We start from the raw sequence: 19210 nt of genomic DNA on the forward strand, positions 1-19210 counted from the left end.
AGGGTTTCAGCAGGCGGAGTGCAGGATGGCAGTTCCCTCTTCAACTGTGATTCTACAAGGAGTCTTAGCTGGGTTGAAAGCAGAGACTCCAGTTGTGATAGGGAAACTGACAAATGCAAAGAAGGGTCTGTGCTGGGAAGGATACTGAAGTTTTTGGATAACACACCAGAATACGGAGGGAAAACAAAACTAATGATATTGAGCATCTACTCTGTAGGTACTATACCAGGCGCTTTACATAAATGATTATATTAATCTTCTCCATAAAGGCTGTAAAACATACGTTATTTAAAAAAACTGGAGCTCAGAGAAATAGTTACTGGCTTTGAAAATATAGCTAGTGATAAAAGAGCCGGGGTTCAAGCCTAAGTCTTTCAAATGTATAGACCACATCCCTACCTCTACCTCTCCTTCTGCACATACGGACCCAGTTAGAAGATCTGGAACACAACATATAGGTCACATGTGTAGCAAAAATGACTTAGATAGTCACATACCATGGAGATAGCATTGATTGTTCTTCCTGTCTTTAATTTATCCCTTTTCCCTTCATTCAATCAATCAACAAATATTTGATTTCGTAGAATAATGAGCCTAGTCTGTGGAGTCAAACAACTTGGCTTGTATCATGCCTCCAGCGTTTACTCAGCCACGAGACTTCTCAGTTTTCATATATTAACATAAGAATAATAATTCTGCAGTTCATAGGTTGATTATGTCAGTCTTTTAGAATAGTGCTTAAAACATGAGTACTCAATAGGTTTACCTGCTGTTTCATTATTGTTTAAATGTTCCCTTATATCAGGCAATTGTATTGTTTGCCCAGTCCATTCATTCTCCCACTCTTGTAGATAACTGTTTCATAGCTTTTCCTCTCTACAGATCTCTTCTTCGTCCTTACTTTCAGCTGTAGATCTTGTTTACTATTTAAATGAGATAAATAAGATCGCCAGAAATGAGCTTCCATGGAGGCACATAAACATATGTATTCATCTTTCATCATCTGTGCCCACAAATTTTGCTTTCCCTCCAATTATATTAAATGAACTATTCATGCTGTTATATAAGATCAGTTCTCCAGGTGGACACTAGACCCCATCTCTTGTTTACTCAAGAACACAGTTCCAGCAATTCTATCCTGTATCTTGCACAATAACAATTTTCTTCTCTACACTGGACCATTCTCAATAGCAAATAAATGTGCTGTTATTTCGCCCATCTTAAAATCTCTTGATCCAATTTCCAGCTCCAACTAACCATCCCATTTCTCTGCTCTCCTTACAGTAAAACTCAAAAGGATTATAATTTCTGTTCTTAACCTCTCTTCTCCCATTCTTTCTTAAACATACTGGTTAGGCTTTTTAAATTTCCTCCATGCCACAGAAATTGCTCTTGTCAAGATCCTTGCTAAATTCAGCAGTTTTCAATACTATTTTACTTAGTCAATCAGCATAATTTGTTGCAGTTGATCACTTCCTTCTCTTGGAAACATGTTCCTCCTTGGCTTTCCCACACCAAGTTCTCAAGCTTTTCCTCTAAGCTCACAGGCCACTTTGCAACATCCTTTATTGTTTTTTCCTCAATATTCAAACTCTTGGGAGCACCCCAAGTGCAATCCTTGCATCTGTTTCTTCTCTCACCAAACAGTTGACTCTTGAACTGCATGGGTCCATTTATACACTAATTTTTTTCAATAAAAATATTGGAAAAATTTTTTGAGAATTGTGACAATTTGAAAAAACTTACAAGTCATTAAGCTAGAGATACAGAAAAAAAATTAGGCATGTCATGAATGCATAAAATATATGTAAATACTAGTCTGTCTTTACATAGACATAAGTGATATTTTATTTATTTATTTTTGGTTGTGTTGGGTTTTTGTTGCTGCACGCAGGTTTTCTCTAGTTAAAAAAAACAGGGGTTACTCTTTGTTGCAGTGTCCAGGCTTCTCGTTGAGGGGGCTTCTCTGTGGCAGAACACAGACTCTAGGCATCTGGGCTTCAGTAGTTGCAATACATGGGCTCATCAGTTGCGCCACACGGGCTTTAGTTGCCTGAGGCATGTGGAATCTTCCCAGACCAAAGATCAAACCCGTGTCCCCTGCATTGGCAGTCGGATTCTTATCCACTGCACCACCAAGGAAATCCAAGAAGAGTGATAGTTAATGTAAAATTAATAGTGTTAGTTTTCTTACTGTTCCATAACTTTGCTTTCAAAGAATTACATTACCGTATAGTATGCCTCTTTCTCATGGTTGGAGAAACTGCAATATCAGCTTATTATCACAGGTAAGTGTGTGTGTGTGTGTGTTTAAGTAACAATGTTTCCAGTATTGTATTATAATGCCTGTAATAAGAGTGCCATAAAATGTTTATAATGATTCGTTCATTAGTGTATAGGCTAGGTTACCATGAAGTACATGCTCAGTCGTTCAGTATATCTGACTCTTTTGTGACCCCATGGACTGTAGCCCGCTAGGCTCCTCTATCCATGGGATTTCCCAGGCAAGAATACTAGAGTGGGTTGCCATTTCCTCCTGTAGGGAATTTTCCTGACCCAGGGATCAAACCCACATCTCCTGTGGCTCCTACATTGGCAGGCAGATTCTCTACCACTGAGCCACCTAGGAAGCCCCAAAATCGATCCGTGTGGCCCAAAGGAAAAGGTCCCACAGAGACTTGAACTCGGATTGCTGGATTTAGATTCCAGAGCACTCATCATTACACCATGGAACCATGGCCGACCATGAAGTAATTGTGTCAAAAACATTAGGCTACCATAGAGCAATCATATTGCTGCTTTGTTATCAGTGCATGAATTGTTATACCTGTAAATAAAAATTAATTTATTTTCACATTATCTTTTCAATTTTAATGCCTAATGTTAGTAATACATATAACATCTACAGTGTTTTGTATCACATAAGACAGTATTGGGACTTTACTGGTGGTCCAGTGGTTTAAAAATCCACCTTGCAATGCAGGGAATGTGGGTTTGATCCCTGATAGGGGAACTAATGGGCTTCCCTGGTGGCTCAGACAGTAAAGAATCCATCTGCAATGACGGAGACCTGAGTTCGTTCCCTGGGTTGGGAAGATCCCCTGGAGGAGGGCATGGATCTCACTCCAGGATTCTTGCCTGGAGAATCACTGTGGACAGAGGAGCCTGGCAAGGACTGAGGAGTCCATGATGTCGCAAAGAGTCAGACATGACTCACTTTCACAGGGGAAGCAAGATCCCACATGCCTCAGGGCAACTAGAGAGAGAGCCCAAGCACTGAAAAGACAACAACAAAAAAAGACAGTACTGATATAGGTACTGACATGATTCATCTTGTAAATAAATGGTGTAAACTTATGGTATCAATAAATACTGTACAGTACTGTAAATGTATTTTTTCTTATGATTTTCTTAACAATATTTTCTTTACTCTAGCTTACTTTGAAAGTGTTAGTTGCTCAGTCATGTCTGACTCTTTAACACCCCATGGACTGTAGCCTGCCAGGCTCCTCTGTCCAAGGAATTCTTCAGGCAAGAATACTGGCTTTGGGTAGCTATTCCCTTCTCCAGGGGATCTTCTCAACCCAGGGATCAAGGCGCTGTCTCCTGCAATGCAGGCAGGTTCTTTATTGTCTGAGTCACCAGGGAAGACCCAGCTTACTTTATTGTAGTGCATATCACACATATAATATGTTAATCAACTGTTCATGTTATTGGTAAGATTTCTAGTCAACAGTGGCCTCTTAGCAGTTAAGTTTTGGGGGAGTCAAAAGTTGTATACAGATTTCTAATTGTGCCCCTAACCCTTATGTTGTTCAAGAGTCCACTTATTCACTCCCTCAGTGATCTCATCAACTCATGGCTTTAGATGTAATCAGTATGCTGCTGCTGCTGCTAAGTCGTTTCAGTCTGTGCGACCCCATAGACGGCAGCCCACCAGGCTCCACCATCCCTGGAATTCTCCAGGCAGGAATACTGGAGTGGGTTGCTATTTCCTTCTTCAATGCATGAAAGTGAAAAGGGAAAGTGAAGTCGCTCAGTCGTGTCTGACTCTTTGTGACCCCCACGGACTGCAGCCTACCAGGCTCCTCTGTCCATGGGATTTTCCAGGCAAGAGTACTGGAGTGGGGTGCCATTGCTTTCTCCAATCAGTATGCTAACAAATCCCAAATTTCTATCTCCAGCCTTAGTTTTTCTCCTGAACTTCAGGTTGGTATAAACAACTGCCTATTTAATATTTCCACTAACAGACATCTCAAATTTCACATGATCAAGACAACGTCTAATTTCCCCTGCAAACCTATATCACCCCTAGTCTTCCCCATTTCTGTTAATAACTCACATTTTTCCTATTGTTAAATTTAAATACCTTGCCTCTCTCTTATTTGCCCCATCTCACTCATCAGAAAATCTTGCCTGTACTTTCAGAATATTAATATATTCACAGCCCAACCACCTCCCTTGTCTGAGCCAGTATCAACTCTCATCTGGATTATTGCATTAGCCTCCTAACAGGTTTCCATGTTTATGTATGCCTTGCTCCCTAAAGTCATTTTTCAATATAGCAACCAGGGTAATCTGGTTAAAGCAGGCCATGGATTTTGTTTTCCCTCTGCTTAAAACCCTCTAATGGCTCTCAGCTCTCAGAATTAAAGCTAAAGTCCTCATGATGACCTACAAGGTCCTATGTGATCCAGTTTCCCTGTTGTTCCTACTACTCTCTCTCTCACTTGCTTCTTCTGTTCCACAATGACTCCCTTCCTGCTCTTCATAGCTACCAGGCATGCTCGTGCTTTTGCACCAGCTCTTCTGTCTAAAGTGTTTTCCCCCCAGACATATTCTTTTTACATATATATAATTTTATTTATTTTATTTTTGGCTGTGCTGGGTCTTCATTGCTGTGTGAACTTTTCTGTAGCTGCAGAGAGCAGGGCTCCTCTCTAGTGTGGGCTTCTTATGGTGGTGGTTTCTCTTGTTGCAGAGCACAGGCCATAGGGCACACAGGCTTCAGTAGTTGTGACACATGAGATCAACAGTTGTGGCTCCTGGGCTCTAGATCACAGGCTTAATAGTTGTGGCACATGGGCTTAGTTGCTCCTCAGCATGTGGGATCTTCCAGACCAGGCATCAAACCCGTGTCTCTTGCATTGGCAAGCAGATTCTTTACCACTCAGCCAGCCCCCTGCCCAACCCCCACCGCCAACCATATATTCTTAACTCACTTTCTCTGCCCTTCAAATCTGAGCTCTGTCATCTTTCCAGTTAAACCCACCCACCCTGATTTGCTCATTTAAAACTAGAACCATTCTTGATCTGTCTTAGCTTGTTTTGTTTTTTTTTTTTTAATAGCATTTGTCACCCTATAACCTGCTGTATAATGTATGTACTTACTATCTTTATTGTTTATAGCCTTTGTTCTCTCACTGGAATGTAAACTCCACAACAGCAGGACTTTTTTTCTCTTTTGTTCACTGATGAATCTCTTTCTTTTATTACAATGTCTGGTACCTCTTAAGCACTAATGAAAAGTGTGAGCTACTCAGTTGTGTCCAACTCTTTGCAACCCTGTGGACTGTACCCCACCAGGCTCCTCTGTCTATGAGATTTTCCAGGCAAGAATACTGGAAAGGAAGGAGGAACTAAGATGGCGGAGGAGTAGGACGGGGAGAACACTTTCTCCCCCACAAATTCATCAAAAGAACATTTAAACGCCAAGGAAATTCCACAAAACAACTTCTGAATGCTAGCAGAGGACATCAGGCACCCAGAAAAGCAACCCAAGTCTTCGAAAGGAGGTAGGAAAAAATATAAAAGACAAAAAAGAGACAAAAGAGGGAGGGATGGAGTTCCATCCCAGGAAGGGAGTCTTAAAAAGAGAGAAGTTTCCAAACACCAGGAAACCTTCTCACTGCCGAATCTGTGCCGAGCCTTGGAAGCACAGAGGGCAACATAACAGGGAGGAAAAATAAATAAACAATTAAAACCTGCAGATTGCGAGCCCTACAGTAACTCCCCCAGTGGAGAAGCACCGCAGACGCCTGCACAGGCTACTAGCAAGCGGGGGCTGGGCAGGGAGGCGCGGTTCGGGCTGCATCACTTAGAGTAAGGATCTGGCCTGAATACCCCGAGCACTATCTGAGCGAAATAATTTGGGCTAGCAAACCAGACTGTGGGATATCTACCAGGTGAAAAGCCAGCCCTAACCTAAGACACCGCCAGGCCTGCGCACGGAACAAAGGACTGAACAGAGATAGCCGGCTGCAGACCATCCCCCTCTGGTGACAGGCAGCCAGAGCCGGGAGGGGGCAATCGCAGCCCCAGAGAGACATTATCTATAAAACTGTAAGCAGGCTTTTTTGCTAACTAAAACTTCTTGGGGGTCTGCACGGTCAACATCCGCCTGAGAAAGTACGCTGGTTGTACACCTAGATAACCCAGCGGCGGGGAGGTGATAAGTCGCAGCAATTGCGCTAGCCAAACACCTCATCACCTGAGCTGCTCGGACTTGGGAAGGGCACAAAACGCAGGCCCAACCGAGTCTGCGCCTCTGAGGACTACCCGAGTGCCTGAATCTGAGTAGCTTGGACCTGGGAGATGCAAGCAGCCCAGGGCTGGCCACGGATGGTTCCCAGCGGAGCAGCCTAGAGCCTGAGCAGTGTGGGCAGGGAGGCTACATGCACCGTTAATGGGGGCAGACCCAGTGTGGCTGAGGACTGCGAGCACATGCCAGTGTTATTTGTTTGCAGCGTCCCTCCCTCCCCACAGCGCGACTGAACAAGTGAACCTAAAAAAAAAAAAAGAAAAAGTGTCCACCACTGTCCCCTTTGTGTCAGGGTGGAAACCAGACATTGAAGAGACCAGCAAACAGAAGCTATAACAGAGGGAACCACCTTGGAAGCTACAGGCAATAGATTAAACCCTGTGGTTAGTACTGACTACATAGGAAGGGGCCTATAGATCTTGAGAAATGTAAGTCGGACCAAGGAACTAGCTGAAAATGAACTGACCCCACAGTACTCACAACAAAACCAGAGAAAGTCCTAGATATATTTTTACTATTTTTACGATCATTCTTTCTTTCTTTTTTTTTAATTAAAAAAAATTTTTTAAGTCCTCTATTATTCCTTTAATTTTCACTTTTATAACCCACTATTACTTTGCAAAAAAAGACCCTATTTTTTTTAAAGCAAACTTCATATATATATATTTTATAATTTTTGTGACCTTGTTTTTTTGGTTTTTTTCTTCTTCTTTTCTTTAACATTGTAGTTTTGAAATTCCAATCTCTACTCTAGGTTTTTAATTTTAGCTTTTTGGTATTTGTTATCAATTTTGTACCTATTTTTTTTTTAAATAATTTTTGTGACTTTTTTTTTCTCTCTCTCTTTCTTTCTCTTCTTCTTTTATATAACATTGTATATCTGAAATTCCAAACTCTACTGTAGATTTTTAATTTATGCTTTTTGGTATTTGTTATCAATTTTGTACCTATATTTTCTTTATAATTTTTGTGACTTTGTTTGTTTTTTTCTCTCTCTTTCTTTTTCTTCTTCTTTGTTTTAACATTGTATTTTTGAAATTCCAAACTCTACCCTAGATGTTTAACTTTTGCTTTTTGGTATTTGTTATCAATTTTGTACCTATATTTTCTTTATAATTTTTGCGACTTTGTTTTTGTTTGTTTTCTCTCTTTCTTTTCCTTCTTCTTTTCTTTAACATTGTATTTTTGAAATTCCAAACTCTACTCTAGATTTTTAATTTTTGCTTTTATGTATTTGTTACCAATTTTGTACCTTTAAGAACCTAATCTTCAGTACCCATTTTTCACTAGGGAGCGAGATTACTGGCTTGACTGCTCTCTCTCCCTTTGGACTCTCCTTTTTCTCCACTGGGTCTCCTGTGTCTCCTCCCTAACCCCTCTCTACTCTACCCAACTCTGTGAATTTCTGTGTGTTCCAGACGGTGGAGAACACTTAGGGAACTGATTACTGGCTGGATCTGTCTCTCTCCTTTTCTTTTCCCCCTTTTATCCTCCTGGCCACCTCTGTCTCCTTCCTCCTTCTTCTCTTCTCTGTATAACTCCGTGAACATCTCTGAGCGGTCCAGTTGTGGAGTGCACATAAGGAAGTGATTACTGGCTAGCCCACTCTCTCCTCTATTGATTCCACCTCATCGCATTTGGGTCACCTCTAACTCCCTCCTCCCTCTTCTCTTCTCCATGTAACGCTGTGAATCTCTCTGGGTGACCCTCACGGTGGAGAAACTTTTCATCTTTAACGTAGACATTTTATCAATGGTGCTGTATAGAAGGAGAAGTTTTGAAACTACTGTAAAAATAGGACTGATAACTGGAGGCAGGAGGCTTAAGTCCAAACCCTGACTCCAGGGAACTCCTCACTCCAGGGATCATTAATTGACAGGAGCTCATCAAACGCCTCCATACATACACTGAAACCAAGCACCACACAAGAGCCAACAAGTTCCAGGGCAAAACATACCAAACAAATTCTCCAGCAACACAGGAACACAGCCCTGAGCTCCAAGATACAGGCTGCCCAAAGTCACCCCAAAACCATAGACATTTCATAACTCATTACTGGACACTTCATTGCACTCCAGAGAGAAGAAATCCAGCTCCATCCACCAGAATGCCGACACAAGCTTCCCTAACCAAGAAACCTTGACAAGCCACCTGTACAAACCCACACACAGCGAGGAAACACCACAATAAAGAGAACTCCACAAACTGCCAGAATACAGAAAGGACACCCCAAAATCAGCAATTTAAACAAGATGAAGACACAGAGGAATACCCAGGAGATAAAGGAACAGGATAGATGCCCACCAAACCAAACAAAAGAAGAAGAGATAGGGAATCTACCTGGTAAAGAATTCCAAATAATGATAGTGAAATTGATCCAAAATCTTGAAATCAAAATGGAATCACAGATAAATAGCCTGGAGACAAGGATTGAGAAGATGCAAGAAAGGTTTAACAAGGACCTAGAAGAAATAAAAAAGAGTCAATATATAATGAATAATGAAATAAATGAGATCAAAAACACTCTGGAGGCAACAAATAGTAGAATAACGGAGGCAGAAAATAGGATTAGTGAATTAGAAGATAGAATGGTAGAAATAAATGAATCAGAGAGGAAAAAAGAAAAACGAATTGTAAGAAATGAGGACAATCTCAGAGACCTCCAGGACAATATTAAATGCTACAACATTCAAATCATAGGAGTCCCAGAAGAAGAAGACAAAAAGAAAGACCATGAGAAAATACTTGAGGAGATAATAGTTGAAAACTTCCCTAAAATGGGGAAGGAAATAATCACCCAAGTCCAAGAAACCCAGAGAGTCCCAAACAGGATAAACCCAAGGTGAAACACCCCAAGACACATATTAATCAAATTAACAAAGATCAAACACAAAGAACAAATATTAAAAGCAGCAAGGGAAAAACAACAAATAACACACAAGGGAATTCCCATAAGGATAACAGCTGATCTTTCAATAGAAACTCTTCAAGCCAGGAGGGAATGGCAAGACATACTTAAAGTGATGAAAGAAAATAACCTACAGCCCAGATTATTGTACCCAGCAAGGATCTCATTCAAATATGAAGGAGAAATCAAAAGCTTTACAGACAAGCAAAAGCTGAGAGAATTCAGCACCACCAAACCAGCTCTCCAACAAATACTAAAAGATATTCTCTAGACAGGAAACACAAAAACGGTGTATAAATTTGAACCCAAAACAATAAAGTAAATGGCAACGGGATCATACTTATCAATAATTACCTTAAACGTAAATGGGTTGAATGCCCCAACCAAAAGACAAAGACTGGCTGAATGGATACAAAAACAAGACCCCTACATATGCTGTCTACAAGAGACCCACCTCAAAACAGGGGACACATACAGACTGAAAGTGAAGGGCTGGAAAAAGATTTTCCATGCAAATAGGGACCAAAAGAAAGCAGGGGTAGCAATACTCATATCAGATAAAATAGACTTTAAAACAAAGGCTGTGAAAAGAGACAAAGACGGTCACTACATAATGATCAAAGGATCAATCCAAGAAGAAGATATAACAATTATAAATATATATGCACCCAGCACGGGAGCAGCGCAATATGTAAGACAAATGCTAACAAGTATGAAAGGAGAAATTAACAATAACACAATAATAGTGGGAGACTTTAATACCCCACTCACACCTTTGGATAGATCAACTAAACAGAAAATTAACAAGGAAACACAAACTTTAAACGATACAATAGACCAGTTAGACCTAATTGATATCTATAGGACATTTCATCCCAAAACAGTGAATTTCACCTTTTTCTCAAGCGCACATGGAACCTTCTCCAGGATAGATCACATCCTGGGCCATAAATCTAGCCTTGGTAAATTCAAAAAAATTGAAATCATTCCAAGCATCTTTTCTGACCACAATGCAGTAAGATTATATCTCAATTACAGGAGAAAAACTATTAAAAATTCCAACATATGGAGGCTGAACAACACGCTGCTGAATAACCAACAAATCATAGAAGAAATCAAAAAAGAAATCAAAACTTGCATAGAAACGAATGAAAATGAAAACACAACAACCCAAAACCTGTGGGACACTGTAAAAGCAGTCTAAGGGGAAAGTTCATAGCAATACAGGCATACCTCAAGAAACAAGAAAAAAGTCAAATAAATAACCTAACTCTACACCTAAAGCAACTAGAAAAGGAAGAAATGAAGAACCCCAGGGCTAGTAGAAGGAAAGAAATCTTAAAAATTAGGGCAGAAATAAATGCAAAAGAAACAAAAGAGACCATAGCAAAAATCAACAAAGTGAAAAGCTGGTTCTTTGGAAGGATAAATAAAATTGACAAACCATTAGCCAGATTCATCAAGAAACAAAGGGAGAAAAATCAAATCAATAAAATTAGAAATGAAAATGGAGAGATCACAACAGACAACACAGAAATACAAAGGATCATAAGAGACTACTATCAACAATTATATGCCAATAAAATGAACAACGTGGAAGAAATGGACAAATTCTTAGAAAAGTACAACTTTCCAAAACTGTTCCAGGAAGAAATAGAAAATCTTAACAGATCCATCACAAGCACGGAAATTGAAACTGTAATCAAAAATCTCCCAGCAAACAAAAGCCCAGGTCCAAACGGCTTCACAGCTGAATTCTACCAAAAATTTAGAGAAGAGCTAACACCTATCCTACTCAAACTCTTCCATAAAATTGCAGAGGAAGGTAAACTTCCAACCTCATTCTATGAGGCCACCATCACCCTAATACCAAAACCTGACAAAGATCCCACAAAAAAAGAAAACTACAGGCCAGTATCACTAATGAACATAGATGCAAAAATCCTTAACAAAATTTTAGCAATCAGAATCCAACAACACATTAAAAAGATCATACACCATGACCAAATGGGCTTTATCCCAGGGATGCAAGGATTCTTCAATAGCCGCAAATCAATCAATGTAATACACCACATTAACAAATTGAAAAATAAAAACCATATGATTATCTCAATAGATGCAGAGAAAGCCTTTGACAAAATTCAACATCCATTTATGATAAAAACTCTCCAGAAAGCAGGAATAGAAGGAACATACCTCAACATAAAAAAAGCTATATATGACAAGCCCACAGCAAACATTATCCTCAATGGTGAAAAATTGAAAGCATTCCCTCTAAAGTCAGGAACAAGACAAGGGTGCCCACTTTTACCATTACTATTTAACATAGTTTTGGAAGTTTTGGCCACAGCAATAAGAGCAGAAAAAGAAATAAAAGGAATCCAAATTGGAAAAGAAGAAGTAAAACTCTCGCTGTTTGCAGATGACATGATCCTCTACATAGAAAACCTAAAGACTCCACCAGGAAATTACTAGAACTAATCAATGATTATAGTAAAGTTGCAAGACATAAAATCAACACACAGAAATCCCTTGCATTCCTATACACCAATAATGAGAAAACAGAAAGAGAAATTAAGGAAACAATTCCATTCACCATTGCAATGGAAAGAATAAAATACTTAGGAATATATCTACCTAAAGAAACTAAAGACCTATATATAGAAAACTATAAAACACTGGTGAAAGAAATCAAAGAGGACACTAATAGATGGAGAAATATACCATGTTCATGGATTGGAAGAATCAATATAGTGAAAATGAGTATACTACCCAAAGCAATTTATAGATTCAATGCAATCCCTATCAAGCTACCAACAGTATTCTTCACAGAGCTAGAACAAATAACTTCACAATTTGTATGGAAATACAAAAAACCTCGAATAGCCAAAGCGATCTTGAGAAAGAAGAATGGAACTGGAGGAATCAACCTACCTGACTTCAGGCTCTACTACAAAGCCACAGTCATCAAGACCGTATGGTACTGGCACAAAGACAGAAATATAGATCAATGGAACAAAATAGAAAGCCCAGAGATAAATCCAGGCACCTATGGACACCTTATCTTTGACAAAGGAGGCAAGAATATACAATGGATTAAAGACAATCTCTTTAACAAGTGGTGCTGGGAAATCTGGTCAACCACTTGTAAAAGAATGAAACTAGAGCACTATCTAACACCATACACAAAAATAAACTCAAAATGGATTAAAAATCTCAATGTAAGACCAGAAACTATAAAACTCCTAGAGGAGAACATAGGCAAAACACTCTCTGACATACATCACAGCAGGATCCTCTATGACCCACCTCCCAGAATATTGGAAATAAAAGCAAAAATAAACAAATGGGACCTAATTAAACTTAAAAGCTTCTGCACAACAAAGGAAACTATTAGCAAGGTGAAAAGACAGCCTTCAGAATGGGAGAAAATAATAGCAAATGAAGCAACTGACAAACAACTAATCTCAAAAATATACAAGCAACCCCTACAGCTCAATTCCAGAAAAATAAATGACCCAATCAAAATATGCGCCAAAGAACTAAATAGACATTTCTCCAAAGAAGACATACAGATGGCTAACAAACACATGAAAAGATGCTCAACATCACTCATTAACAGAGAAATGCAAATCAAAACCACTATGAGGTACCATTTCACGCCAGTCAGAATGGCTGCGATCCAAAAGTCTACAAGCAATAAATGCTGGAGAGGGTGTGGAGAAAAGGGAATCCTCTCACACTGTTGGTGGGAATGCAAACTAGTACAGCCACTATGGAGAACAGTGTGGAGATTCCTTAAAAAACTGGAAATAGAACTGCCATACGACCCAGCAATCCCACTGCTGGGCATACATACTGAGGAAAACAGAATTGAAAGAGACACGTGTACCCCAATGTTCATCGCAGCACTGTTTATAATAGCCAGGACATGGAAGCAACCTAGATGTCCATCAACAGATGAATGGATAAGAAAGCCGTGGTACATATACACAATGGAGTATTACTCAGCCATTAAAAAGAATACATTTGAATCAGTTCTAATGAGGTGGATGAAACTGGAGCCGATTATACAGAGTGAAGTAAGCCAGAAAGAAAAACACCAATACAGTATACTAACGCATATATATGGAATTTAGAAAGATGGTAACAATAACCCTGTATACCAGACAGCAAAAGAGACACTGATATATAGAACAGTCTTTTGGACTCTGTGGGAGAGGGAGAGGGTGGGATGATTTGGGAGAATGGCATTGAAATACGTATAATATCATATATGAAACGAGTTGCCAGTCCAGGTTCGATGCACGATACTGGATGCTTGGGGCTGGTGCACTGGGATGACCCAGAGGGATGGTATGGGGAGGGAGGAGGGAGGGGGTTCAGGATGCGGAACACATGTATACCTGTGGCGGATTCATTTCGATATTTGGCAAAACCAATACAATTTTGTAAAGTTTAAAAATAAAATAAAATTAAAAAAAAAAAAAAAGAATACTGGAGTGGGTTGCCATTCCCTTCTCCAGGGGAACTTCCCTACCCAAGGATCAAACCCAGGTCTCCTGCACTGCAGGCAGATTCTTTACCATCTGAGCCACCAGGGAATCCCTAAAAAGTATAGAATAAGTATAGTCAAATACTGAAATATTTACTCTTACTTATAAAGTCCCATTGGGCTTATGTCTCAATACTAATGTATCAGACTTCATTGAATGTTAGTAGCTGTAAGTTGAATAGTACCAATGGAGGTCTCTATTTTTATTAAAATTCTTACCCTTATTACTTTTAGGCTTGAATTTACTTATTTCAAGCTTTAATCTTCTGGGTTAGGGCTAACTAATTTGTGAGATACCTGCTAGAAGTAAAAATTTAACAGTTAATCCTGCTAATGAATTTTTATTCAGGAGGCTTATGTATTACCACAATTCATTCATTTATAGAACAAATAAAGCTGCTTAAGTTGTGCTTTTAGAGGTGTCTTCATGATTCAGGCCCAAATGTATTGAAATTGAATACACAAATATATTTGGCAGTTCTGTAACAGCTCAGTTTCCTGACTCACTACTCCCTAGAATGCTACACAGAAATATGTTCAATTTATATTCCTGTTTAGTGTCAGAACATTCCTATTTGAGCAGCTGTGAGAAAGTTACAATGAAAAATTAATTCCATAAATTATTGATTCCTGGATTGAAAATGTAAAATTCAACTTGAAAGCATAGAATCAATAAGAAATATATATTTCATAAACCTTGCAATGCCATATTTCCACATTAGTTGCACAGTGACAACCTGTTATGAGACTGCGAGAAGAGTTTAATGTTCTCTGTGAGATGCCTCCATTTCTGAAGTAACAACAAAGCCTTTGAATCTATTTAGTGGCTTGAATGCTCTGATAGATCTAAAATAATGAATATACTTCAGTATTTTTCCCTTTTCGTCAATTGCAAATATTGAACAGTCATTTTCTTTTGAGGCTCCACTGCATGTTCTTTATGCTATCTACTTCTTTCCCGATGTTCTGATCTTGATGTTGTTGCCCATGAAAAGGCAACACATCCATATCCCCCACCCCAACACACAAAAGGAATTGTAGAGGTTGTTAGATGAAAGAAAAGTGACTTTCACCAGTTTTTTCTTTGATATGAAAACTGACTTAGTACTGTATTCTCAGACCCTGATGAGGTATAATTGTTATTTTTAAATGATTGGATTTAAACAATTTATTTTTTTGGAAACAACAGGCTCAATTTAATGAAACTATTGGATGTTTTAAATTTGGCTTAAAATTATTTGGTTATTTGGCTTCAAAAACTTCTCTATTTCCAAATAGGTTTGAATATGAATGTGTATGACTTAGATAAAAGCAAAACATTCACTTCTCTATTTAGGCACTAAGAAAAAGATTTTGCATTTACCAATCTCACTGGTCCTATCAGTCCACTTTGACTTAGATCTCTCCTGGTTCTCAGCTGTCTATCATATGGTGTTGTTGATTTAATGTGATTATTGAGCACAGCTGTAATTCATTGGTGACTTCCTCAAGGTTTAGATATTTTGACAGCTTCTTATTTTTAGCCAGCAGTCCTCAATTGTAATATATATAAAAAAAAAACAAGATGAAAACTCAACACACCAGTAAACAGGCAAGTCTGACAACACAAAAATTCCTGAGTTTAATATTGAACTGGATAAAGAAATTTCTGGTGTTTCCCAGGTGTCTCATGAGGGTAAAGAATCTGCCTGCCAATGCAGGAGATGCAGGAGACTCGGGTTTGATCCCTGGGTTGGGCAGATACCTTGGAGCAGGAAATGGCAACCCACTCCAGTATTCTTGCTTCGGAAATCCCATGGACAAAGGAGCCTGGCAGGCTGCAGTCTATAGGGCCACAAAGCAGTCAGACATGACTTAGCAACTAAATAACAAGAAGAAATTCCTATCTAGGCTTCCCTTCAAAGCCTAGTCAAGTTTTAACATGTAAGTCAGACAGTGTCTGAAAAAGGATAAAAGAAGTGTAATATCTATCTCTTTGCCCTTCATCAAGGGTCTGCACCAACTAGAAAATTTTGTGGTTATCACTTTACCTTGTAGGCCCCATTATTTGAGGAAGCCGGAATTGTATTAATCACCTCTTTCTGTCTTCCTCCTTCTACCTCCATTATCTTCTCCTGTTCTACATCACAGAGAGATGAGCTCCAAGAAAAAAGCTGAATAGGAAGAGGGAGTGGACTGCATGTTGAGAAATGTAGTGTCCCAACCTAGTGTACCATTGTAGGTAGTGGCAGAGAGAGGATGAACCTAAGAGCAGTCACACTGAGAATATTGTAATTTTTCATGTGCTCGCTCCATCATTTCAGAGTAACAGATGATCAAACAGTGGGGTAGGAAAAGTCACTAGAGCAAAACAGCAGTAGGTGAATTGAAATAAGAAATGGCATACATACAAGTGAGTAAGGAACAGGACTAAGAGAAATATACATATTTTGTCTGCTGATAATCACTAAGTCTAAGGACTTTTACTTATGAGTAGACAAAAAAATCAACGTGGAGCCTATGGCAAAATATTTCAGAACGAGGGAAAGGAAATGGCATCATAAAGACTCAGAGGAAAAGCATGATCCAAAAGAAAACTTAAAGAGACGACGTGCATCCTTAGAGTACAAAAAGCCATACTTGTTCTATAAATATGTAACCAAAGTATGAGAAGAAAGAAATAAGCAACAGGCTGCAATGGAAAGTCAATAGAAAGTTATGAATAAAATAAGGGAGGATTGGAATGCTACAAAAAGTATGCAACAACAGAATTAAAAACCGCCTTGGCAATAAAGAAAGACTTGATTCTGGGGAGAAGAAGAAGGTGGGATGAACTGAGAAGGCAGCATTGAAACATATACTTTACCATGTGTAAAATAGAGAGCTAATGGGAACTTGCTGTATAACACAGGGACATCAGGCTGGTGCTCTGTGATGACCAAGAGTGGTGGGATGGCAGGGGAGGGAGGCTTCAGAGGTGGGGGACATATGTATACTTATGACTGATTTTCATTGTTGTATGGCATAAATCAACACAACAATGTAAAGCGATTATCCTCCAATTAAAAATTTAAAAAGACTTGTTTGGTGGAATATTTAATAAATAATGAGGATTATTTGAAATACTCCAGTATGAAGAAAGAAAGGTCAGAGATAGGTGATACACAAAAGGCAAGAAAAGAGAGAGAAGATAATCGGTATTCACGAAAAAGAAACCAAACAAATGGGAGAAAAATCAAATGTCTGATGGGAAGAATGGTTTCCTGATGAGAAAAAAAGCCCATCGATGCAGAGAGGAATAGAAATGTTTTTGCAAAAATAAATGACAGATACCTACATCTAGACATGGCCTGACAACGATTTTTAAATTACAGTGCTATAGAATAAGCAGTTCAGACATCTGAGAAGGAAACAAATTATACCTAGAAAGAACAAAAAATCATGTTAGCTTTGCCCTTCTCTGCTGCCACACCAAGTTAATTACTACATGCTATTTTTTTGTCAACTGAAGGATAAGAAGGACTGACAAGGTACTAGACAACTTAAATGAGGATATAAATGCATTGCATAAATGTAATGCAACTCACTTATGCACAACTTCAGATCCTTTCCACTTCTTGTCCCCCAAGGCTCAACACTTGCTCTGCTTCCCAGCCCAAGCAACTCTGTTAAGGGCTCTCACCATTCCCTCAATAATAAATCCTGATTGCTCCAATTGCATTCTGTCTCCTGACAACACCAGCTGGTTCAGCCTTCTCAGGCCAGCTTTGTCATGGGTTCTGTCATACATGCTGCAGTGGGAGCTGTAAGGCCCAGTGGTATCCATGTAGGCATTGGATTCTCCAGTAGCTGCCAGTAGGGGCCCTGTCACAATCCAGAACTGAGGGGTAGTTAGCCCCCACTGAGCATATTTTCAGCAATGGGAGAAAAGATAGGAGTGAGCACATAAATTGTTCACTCTTCTTCCCTGATTGTTCCAAACATCAGAACTTCCCTTAGCCTCTCCAAAGTTGTCCTGTGTAACCAAGAAACCAGCCGTTTCTGATAAAGCTGAGCACAATTTGCCACCCTCTGTTTGCTTCCTTCTCTGTTTTACTTTTTCCCTCATTATTGCTTGCCTGGGATTGAACCCTCCAACAAAACATTAATTCCCCAAGCTTTTCCTTAGCTTCTGTTTTCTGGGGAGCTGGGCTAAAACAAGTTAAAATACTCTTAAAAGGGAAGATTGTAAAAATTCTGAATGATAATCAGTATCTAAACATTCAAAATATCTCTGTATCAGAGAAAGAAGAAAAGGACATAACAGAGGAGAGTGATGGAGAGAGAGGTGTACTAATTCCTTATCTTAAATAGGGGAAACTAAAGAAGTGGACTTACACATTTGATTCTTGTAAATTGGAGAAATAGAAGTCCAAGAGTGTTTTCGGGAAAATAAGGTTAACTGATTGGAGAATTAAAAATAGAATATTAAGGGGCTTCCCTGATGGTCCAGTGGCTAAGATTCCATACTCCCAATGCGGGGGAGCTGAGTTTGATCACTGGTTGGGGAACTAGATCCCACATGCCACAGCTAAGAGTTTGCATGTTGCAACTAAAGATCTTACATGCTGCAATGAAGACCTGGTGCAACCAAAATAAATAATTAAATGTATTTTAAAAAATAGAATGGTGACTTTTCAAAAACTAGAAAAAAACAAATAAAATCTGATCTTATACAGAAAAAGACAAGAAAACAAGAAGGAACCATAAACCATACTAATCTAAAATAAAATGACAAAAGTAATACATTTAAATCTTATAAATGATGTTTAAGATATTTAAATAAGAATAGAAATATACACTAGCAAAGACTAAAGAGAATTGTAGAGGGGATGATAACCACGTTTGTGAATCTGGACACAAAGGGAATGATAACTAACCTAATAAATTCAAGAAAGCTAAAAACTAGGCCAGCAATGGGGAGAGTCAAAAAGCAACTCAGAAATCCCCAAGGCTTAGGAATTTGTCCCAGAGGCTCTGGTGTACTAGAGGTGTGACAGAAATTCAGAAGAATTTTTTAAAGTCTGTTTAAGAAGCACTTAGAACCTAAGATGCCCTCCTCGCACCCAGGTGACTCTACCTTCCTCGCTTCAGCAGAGCCAGGGGTTCTTTCTCTGGACAGGGTAACGTGAAGGTCTCTGACCAGGACCCTACAGGTAAGGTTGGAAGTGGAGTTTGCTGAAAATAG

This window comes from Bos javanicus, chromosome 3 (assembly GCF_032452875.1).
Source record: "Bos javanicus breed banteng chromosome 3, ARS-OSU_banteng_1.0, whole genome shotgun sequence".
Classification (NCBI taxonomy): domain Eukaryota; kingdom Metazoa; phylum Chordata; class Mammalia; order Artiodactyla; family Bovidae; genus Bos; species Bos javanicus.